Source organism: Callorhinchus milii, unplaced genomic scaffold (assembly GCF_018977255.1).
Source record: "Callorhinchus milii isolate IMCB2004 unplaced genomic scaffold, IMCB_Cmil_1.0 Scaffold1, whole genome shotgun sequence".
In the NCBI taxonomy this organism is placed as follows: domain Eukaryota; kingdom Metazoa; phylum Chordata; class Chondrichthyes; order Chimaeriformes; family Callorhinchidae; genus Callorhinchus; species Callorhinchus milii.
In genome coordinates this window covers 98,745,293-98,755,099 of record NW_024704742.1, presented here as the reverse complement: position 1 = coordinate 98,755,099, position 9,807 = coordinate 98,745,293, and positions in this window count along the sequence as shown.

The following is a 9,807-nucleotide window of genomic DNA, read 5'->3' as shown; positions in this document are numbered from 1 at the left end:
TGTTTGCTAGCCATCTGGTGAATAATGCAGAAGAGGTTTGTTTGTTGCTGATTTCCTTATGACTGTATTTTACCAAACACCCATTCTTCTCAGGTAATACCTCAAGATATTTGCCTACACATACACATTCCCAGCACTTTACAGTAAATCCTGTGAAATGCCTTGAGACTTTGCATCTACATTATAAAATGCTACATCCAATGCAGCATTAATATTATTAAACATTCAATTGGGCCTAAGAGACAATATTACTATTAATTTCTTACATGTAGATCTTCATCTCTATTTATCCTGTATGCTAATCTATTTCATTGTCCATACTATCATCTAAACTCAATATACAGTGTGTTACTGTAAAACAAACAAATCATCCAAGATTTCTTCATCTGATTACTATCCAACAACAACAGATTGCACTTATATAATGCCTTTCATGTCAAGAGGCGGTCCCAAAGAGCTGGACAGTCGAGGGTTTGCACCCGACTTGGAGATTGGTTTCCGGAGGGATTGGGGGCAGAAAGATGACTGAAGATATGGTCAAAGAGGAAGATCTTGAGGTGGACTTTGAAGTAAGTAAAGGAATGGGCAAAGCGAAGGGACTCTGGAATGGCGTTCCAGTGAGTGGAAGTAAAAAGGCTGAAGGCCCGACCACAATGATGGGGAGCGCAAAGTGGGAAACGTGAAGCAGGCCAGTGTCTGCCGAGCTGACGAAGCAGGAGTTTTGGTACGAATTAAGAGATGGGGAAAAGCTGAGTAGGTTAAGGCATGTATGTGGGTTGTAAGGACAATTGAGAATCGAACAAAACACCATTGTTCTGCACTAGCTCAGTGAGATGTAGAGTGCATCCATGGATGGTGATTTTATCAGCACCTGAGGTGAGAAGGCAGAAGGCAGTAATGGAAGCCAAGCAGGAGAGCCTCTGCCTTCCTGACCTTCTTGACATGTCTTGCTGAAAGTTGGCTCTCATCTAGGACTTGATGTCTGACGGGTAATCAGTCAGAATAGCAATGGTCCTGGAATCGAGGGTGGAGGCATAGAGTTGGGTGTCATCTGCATACATGTGGAATTTAACTTCATGCCTGTGGATGACATCGCCGAGAGCGAGCTTGTAGATATGAAAGAGGAGAGGACCAAAGATAAAACACTGAGGAATACCGCACGGACGCTGCGGGGAGTGAGGAGAAGCCATTGGCCGATATGAAATGGAGACACTGGGATAGGTACGAATGAAACCAGGCAATGACAGAACCGTGAATGTGGATGATTCCTCCTGGAAAATCCGGATGTGTAGGCATTGGATGAGGACAGGATGGGACTCATCTGCGATGTCTCCCACATTTGAATAGCTTGTCAATGCTGAATGTCTAGGCTCAGACATGAAGAATGGTCATTTGCGTGATGTACTAGAAGGTTATCATGCAAATATTAGCGAAAGGTGACACTTTCAGAAGGGAAAGGAAACAACTTTGATTATTTTAATAAGATTAGATTTTCATTTTTCTAATTGCTACTAAAACTAATGTCCCCTTTGCTTGTTTTGGTGACTCTGGTGGACACTGAAGTTATGCAGGGATGATTTTGGGTATCTTGGCAAATATTACACCTTTTTCCAAATTCATTTAAAAAACTAGATTATTTGGGCATTTTTTTCTTTGTTGTTTGTGGGCACAGGTTTGCCCACATAGCAACAGTCATAACAGTTAAAGTAGCATACTGTGTAAAGAGCCATAGTAAATGCAAGTACATTAGTTATTATGTCAGAAATGCCACCTAGTGGCATAAATGTGAATGAATGTTATAAAAATAATAATCCTTGCATTCGATATTGTGCTTTTCATGTCTTCTAGCCATCTCAAAGCGCTTCACAGGATATATTATAAAGTGAATTGACTGTATATTTGTGAGTGAAACACGGCAGCAAATTGTGGACAGCAGTGTCCCACAAACAATCGTGGATTGAAGTGACCAATTTATTATTGGGTTTTTTTCTTGAGGGATTATTATCAGGTGTGTGTAGTAAGGAAACTTGCCCAGGGTTTTGCCCTGCCAGGAATCAAACCCAGGTCTCTCGTTTGCAAGGCAAGTGCTCTAACCACTGAGCTACAGAACTGTAAGATACAGGACTTACAGTCTAAGCATGTTCTCCGTTTGTCTCAGTCCTGATTGACCCTCAAACCCTCAGCTTCAATACAAGCACAAAATGAGAATGTTCTGTCCTGTGTCTCTTGAGAACAGTTTTCAAAAAACCTTGTATTTGATATACACTAAAATCTTGGCTGTCTGGTATAGTGGGCGGGAGATCAGTCTGATAAACTGGAGTTTCCAGCTAAGTATCATTACAATGCCAGTACTGGCGTTTACCGACTTTTTTCAACTCTGGCTTTTTCAGTGCCAAAAAATTCTGGTAAATGCTGGCATCTGTATTGTAATTGTTTGAATCCCATGAGCAGAACATAGCAAATAAGCTAAGAGTGGCTGCTGGGAGTCTACATTGCTTTTTTAATATTTTAGTTTCAGTCCTGACCCGTCTAGGTACGAATTCTAGATACTCGGAGTCTGGTAAGCCAGGGGTTTATTGTAGTGCCTTTCACATCAACTGGTTGTCTCAAAAGTAATCCACATGATATACTGTGAATTTTGTGCCATTCACAGTAGCCAATTTGTGCACAGAAATGTCCCACAAACAGTCATGAAGTGAATGATCAATTTTATTTCTAAACTGTCTAAAGTAAACAAAAGGTCTCCATTACCTGCTTGAGTCGGGCTATCTCCTTAGTCTCTGAATTTTTCTGTGCATTATTTGTTATTGATTTAACACGTGATGCATAGCTGTAAATTATATGTGTATATTGTTAAAGACATGAACACTTTTTTATCTTATATTTATTATAAAATAACCAATATTTTCCCAACCAGCAGTCTAATGCAAGGCAGTTTCAGGTTGAATCATTGTGATAAAGTGGTTGTAATTTTTACCCTCTTGTAAAACGTTATCTTGCAATCAAGTTTTAAGTTAGGAACTTACATCAGTGAGCTGGTGCTTTCCTCAGCATTGTAATCTGCTGGGGAAATGTTCACGAACATGAGCGTTTTGGAATTTCCACCCAAGGAATCCTGCATCAGCAGTGTCAGCTTGTTGTTCCGGTAAGGAATAAAGGACTGTTCCGCCGACAGAGCTGAGATGACGTCGCCCAGGCAACACAGGGATTTGTTGATGCAATTAGCTTCCTGTGATTCTCCGAAGATAAAAGGATTCAGGTAAATATTCCTCAAAGAACCCTGCATTTTTTTCCTTAGTTCCACTGAAACAAAATCAATAGTAACATCCATCCTTTGCAATCATTAAAGGCAAGGTGGGAATTGCCAATCAATGTTGGAATCAAGCAATCCCAGGTCTGTTAAAGCAATGACGAGATGCAAAGTAAAGCTCCTTGTACCCTGTCCAAACTTTGGAAGAGCACCTTTTTACTGAATGCATTATATTCCATTTTCCACACCAGCCACACTGTAGTGATTTGGATCGTGGAGGTGAAGAAGTGCCCACTTCCCAGAATAGCAGAGTTAGATGAATCATAGAATCATAGAATTATACAGGAGGCCATTCGGCTCATCGTGTCTGTGCCGGCTCTTTGAAAAGAGCTATCCAAATCAATCCCACTCCCTCGCTCTCTCCCCATAGCCCTGCAAACTTGTCCTCCCCAAATAATTTATAAGAATATTATGAATGAACATACATGACTTGAGGATAAGGTTGCAACCATTTCATGGAGTAACATTTTTCTTTACTAATAGCAGTGGATGGGTTGTTCTTATCACTGCAACAGTTTCTAAGCTCTGCTCAGCTCCCCGCGCCTGCAATTTGGAGCAGCAAATGTAAATCCACTTTCCAGCAGATGTCACATTGCGTCTGCAGTACTGTTTGTACATTGTGAAACCAAAGTCTTTACTCCTAGATCAATATGAGATGTTAGATGTTAAAATGCATGCCATGTAGACATCAACTCAGTCACAAAAACTTTCACGAATGCGATGAAAGACATCTCCTGGATTAGTTGCACACTCTCTACCAATGTTGTCTTTTACAATATATGATTAATAATTGAAAACTCTGAGTAAGGACTTCAGATTCACCCTGTACATAAAATAAGTCACATTAGTAACTGGTAGTAGATATAAACAATATAAATATGCATTCCTGTCTCAACACCCACCCACATACACATACCATTAAATAAATCCTGTTCTATTTGGGATTCAAGGATTGTGAACTTTATTAGATAGAAATAGCCTGGTTTAAAGCCTGCAGGGTGGCTACATATAAAGCCACATAGAATCAGAAAGAAACACATTAACTAGCACTGAACCATACAGTAATTTTACAAAATTGCCCCTTTTTACAGATCAGAGTGAGAACTGAGAATTCGCTGTGTTTCAAAACAGGACAAATACCAATTTGCAAAGAACTAAACTGCAAATAAGAATGACCTTCAGTTGCCCATCCTCCGCCCCTGTTTTCGATGCTCTCTCACTTCCTGCTAAATCAACCAGGCTGAGTTTCCCATGAGTTACAGATCCATTGGTGAGATTTGTGCTCTCAATAATCACGCCAATGATTAAGTGAGAACGGGAACTTTCGGTGTTCATTTCTGAAAAAAAAAGGATGACAGTCTTACAGGAATGAATTGATGTTATGTGCTTGCTGAACCATGCAGCTTCAATTGTTGTTGTCTGAATGAATATCAAGATCACAGAAGATTGATATAATACTAATAATTCTTGCATTTGATATAGCGCTTTATCATGTCTTCGAGATGTCTCAAAGCTCTTCACAGAATATACAGTGGAGTGAATTGAATGTATACTTTGTGAGCCAAACGCGGCAACCAATTGCGCACAGCAGTGTCCCACAAACGATCACGGATTGTTACACGACCAAATTATTACTATTTATTTATTTTAAAAAAAATGTTAATACATAATTCTGATTTCAGCCAATTTATTTCAGCCTTCCAGAATATTCAAGATACATCCAGTAGAGGAAATAAATGCTTTGTGATGTTTAGTGTGAACTGAACAGAAGATTCACACTAAATATAATGTAATACACTAAATGGCCATTAGTGGTAGCACTCCCTTCCTAAGCACTGGTTCCCAACTTTCTGACCACCATTATGTTTTCGACTTTTAATGCAGTCATTTTTTTTAATGTAAAATTGTAGCATTTATATATCCACGTGTGGATGGGGTGTAGGGAAGAAAATTAGACTGTTACCTGCTAGCAACAGGCACACACAAATAGAAAACACTTTTGTCAATTAATAGGCACCACACTGTGGAATCTTCATATTCCTGTACATAGTACCTTTACGTTGGGAGGACGCCTCAAAGAGCTTTACTCTGCTGGCTGGACACCAAATTTACTGGAGATGCACACATGCCAACAACACGAGTAATGAAACAGAACAAGCATAGAACAGGAGATATTTAAAATGCTTTATCCATAGCGTGCAGGCCATTAGGAAGGCACAAATGCATTACGTGCAATTTAGTTTCATTACTTCGAAAAATAGGTGGAATTTATAATAATACAAATTCTACTTGCATTTAGTGCAGTGCCTTTCTCGTCTGGGGGAGCATTTTAAAACACTTTTAAAGGCTTTTACTGTAAAATGTAGTGACTGTATTTTGTAAGTGAACACAATAGCCAATTTGCACACGGCAATGTTCCACAAACAGCCATGAAGTGAATGACCAATTTTATCCGGGGGATTGTTGGCCACTGCACCAGGAGAAACTCCATTCTCTTTTCAAGTAGAACAATACGATCTTTAACATCCACTTGAAAAAGTAGGTGTGACCTGAGTTTAAAGTCTCATCTGACAAAACAGTGTAACATCCCCCAGCACTGGAGTGACAACCAAGACGATTTGAGTTCAAAATCCCGACATGAGGCTTGAACTCAAAATCCTTCTGACTCAGAGGTGAGAGTGCTACCTACTGAGTCAGGTTGATAATGAATGAAGTGTTTCTATGATGAAGATCTTACTTGTTGCTGCAGTGTGACGATTCGCAGAGCATTGCTCAAATAATGCACAGAGCATTTCAGCACTAGTGACATCCATTATTTCTGCCCCCTGGACATGTACAAACCCCTTTCTGTCTTTCTTTATTTCAAGTTTTGCTGTGGGACCTTCACTGGGATTTATAAAAAGATCCAAAAGCCGTTCATTATATAGCTCCAACATATAGACTGAAACCTAGAGAAAACAAAGGGCATTGTCATCAAATGCTTAGATAAAGTGCCTCGAATTCACAACAAAATACTTGTTCCAGACAAGATGGAATGCTCTAGACCTGATCTCCCTTTTGAGTTGATTAAACTGTAGGAGGTGTTCAAACTATCACTGTTTAACAAGTTACTAACCAAAACAATTTCCAGTCAAACAGAATGGGAGAAGGGGAAATATATTGCACACTAACAGATAGAAACCACAATTTTTCAATACATGTTTACGTTCAGAATTTTTTGCGGCATTTTACATATGATAATTACGCAGATTGGACAGTAATATTTTAAATTGTGACCCACTGATAGTTTTATCAACTTACCTTAAAAGTGAATTTTGTTTGATTCTCTTCTATAATTTCAAATACTCTTTTAAATGCTCTTGGTGTTATTCCATGGTTGGGCTGTTCCTTGCTTCCAATCATTGTGAATGTTTTTCCCGAGCCTGTTTGACCATATGCAAAGATGCACACATTGTAACCATCCATGGCTGATTGTATTAGCCTGTGGGAAGATCACAATTGTGCTATATTAGTTTCATTATTTGGGGGGATACTTCAGAGTGCAATGATGCTTCAAATTCTTGAGAGTTCCACATATGCATAGGACATTTCTGTTGGTCTAGAATGGAGTGGACACTCTCTTCGCAGGGGTATGCACTTTGCTCACCTAATCCGAGAAAGTATTACAACAACAACAACAAAATTACATTTATAGAGCGCCTCTCACGTCGGGAGGATGTCCCAAAGCGCTAAACAGTTAGATGTCGCGACCCGAGCATGGGGGAGGGGTGGTGTAAGGGTGAGGGAAGGCAGAGAGGTGGGAGGGAGACCAAAGGCACGGTCAAAGAGAAGGGTCTTGAAACCGGCCTTGAAGGAGGCAAGGGAGGAAGCGAGGCAAAGGGACCGTGGGATGGAGTTCCAGAGTGTGGGGGCAGAGAGGCTGAAAGCCCGACCACCGATGGTAGGGCGGGTCGGGCGGGAGACATGGAGCAGGCCGGAGCCCGATGAGCGGAGGGAGTGGGCAGGTTGGTAGGGATGTACGAGATGGCAAGAACCAAAGCTTTGGGATCCCATCATGGGCATTAAAGTTACTTGTGGAATTTAACCAACTGATACTTGCAATTTTCAAATGCCAACACTGCCTGGTAAGCTTCCTGCTGCTTATCCAGCTAGAACCATCCTACCTCTTAGGGCTTTCGCTTGCAGGTTTAACAGAAACTGAGTGAGAAAAAATCCCTGCCCCCCTGTAAACGAAAGAACAATGCTGAACCATGACAAACATATGGCACGATTCCTGAGTAGCATTTGCATATTTGTAATAATGACTTCAATTAGTGAAGGAAGCATTTCAAATAATAATAAGAGCATAGTTTACAAATAATGAAGTGTATCCTTAAATCCTTTTATTTCCTTCACATTGTGATTGCGGCTTGATAAAAGTGATCCTCGGGAAATGTAATTTCAGAACATGAGATAATGTGCAGTGACCCAGAAGTGCTCAGTTCACCAATATCAAAAACGCTGTCGATTTAGACAGCTAAAAAGGCAATACATTTCAATGAATATTTTCCTGACAAATCCATTTCAGCTTATATTTTTCATAACCAGATGAGCGGTCTGTAGTTGTATGGGATAACATTTTTACCTGGGTCACGATTTACTCTGTTTATGTTAGGATTTTAGAGCATCAAGAATTTAGAAAATTGTCAAATTCAGTCATGACTTTGATGGCAATTTTCTGTCATTCTTAAAATAATATAGAAAACAGTTTAGAGTAAACCTAGACCCATGTGGAACTTACCTCTGCCATGTGGTTTTGAACATTCTGACAGTATCCTCAGCAAAAAAAAACGTAACAATCACAAACAAGCTTGAATAATATTCACATCATTCACAACTGAGATGAGCTTTTTTTAAAAAAGGTCCTCTATTGCAGTAATAGAAATGAGAAAGCAGTGAGAGCTCTACACAGTAAGCAGCTTGTGGAGAGAGTCAGAACTGCCTGAGTGGATATCCTTAACTATATCACTCTATCTACAGACTGCTATGTGGCCACAAGCTTGTGGTTTTATAGCTACAACAAAACTTTTAAGAAAGTTTGGAGTGAAAAAACTCCAGGTGAATGTTACAGAAATCTGTTTGTCTCATTCAACCCACATCTTTCTATTACCAGGTTTATACAAATGCAAGTCTAGTTCTCTGTGTTGCTCCCACTGTACCTGCTTGTATCACTGAAGATTTCTTCTTGTGATGCCGAGCTGTTGAAAACTTGATCAAACTGCAACGCCTTTACACCACGATTACCTTCAATGGCCACAGTGTATTCGTCAGGTGAGTGGACCACACACTGGCTTCCCCGGGCTATCTCGGATTTACTCAAAGGTCGTATTCGACAGAAAACACGGATTTTTCCTGCACAGTAAAGAATGAGAAATATTTTCAGCACAATTAAGCACAGTTTTTGTCCTTTCCTTAATTGCAAACGTGTTTTGTGCAAATGTTCCCTTGTGACATTTGCATAAAATGGTAGTGAAAACTTGAAAAGTGGGCTCTCTATATTTCCATGATTCTAAAGCATTTGCTTAGCAATGTGTGGATCTGATTATGGTTTTCAAATTCTTAAAAATTTCGAGAAGGTTTCGAGAAAATTTCAAGACTATTGATAAATTGGTAACAACGAGGCATGAATTCATGTCCACTAGAAGAATTAAAGGGGAGGTTAGAAGGATCATTTTCACGTACGGGGGTTGTTAGAAGGTGGAATGTTTTGTCAACAACAACATGCACTTGTACAATGCCTTTCACTCAGGTAGCATCCTAGAGTGCTTGACAATGGTGGGGCGCGATACCGAGTTGGTGGGAGTGGGGAGGAACCGTAAACATGGTCGAAGAGAAAGGACTTTCCGGCGCGACATGAAGATAATAATAATAATCCTTGCATTCGATATAGTGCCTTATCACATCTTCGAGACATCTCAAAGCTCTTCATAGAATATAATATAAAGTGAATTGACTGTATTTTGTGGATGAAATGCAGCAGTCAATTGCACACAGCAGTGCCCCACAAACAGTCATGGATTGAGTGACCAAATTATTATTATTATTTATTTATTTATTTTTGAAGAGACTCTTATTCCTGGAAAAGCAATCCACCAATCGACTAACAACCCGGTTCCTACTCACTGCTAGGTAAACAGAGGCATATGGAGTAAAGAAACTTGCCCAACATTTTGCCCTGCCTGCGAATCGAACCCAGGTCCTTTTACTTGCGAGGCAAGTGCTCTAAACACTAAACTACACAATAATATTTAAAAGGCAATTGAATAAATATTTTAAGTGGAACGGTATGGAAGGCAAAGAGCAGGCCATTGCAAATAGACCTTAGGCTTCATGTCTATACTATACTGCAATTTCTTGATTCTGTGATTTAATGAGGTTGCAGTTCTTCAAAGTAAACATGCCCAATATTTCCTGTCTGGGTCTAAAACAAGTTGTTCACCATTGCTAACAAACTTTTC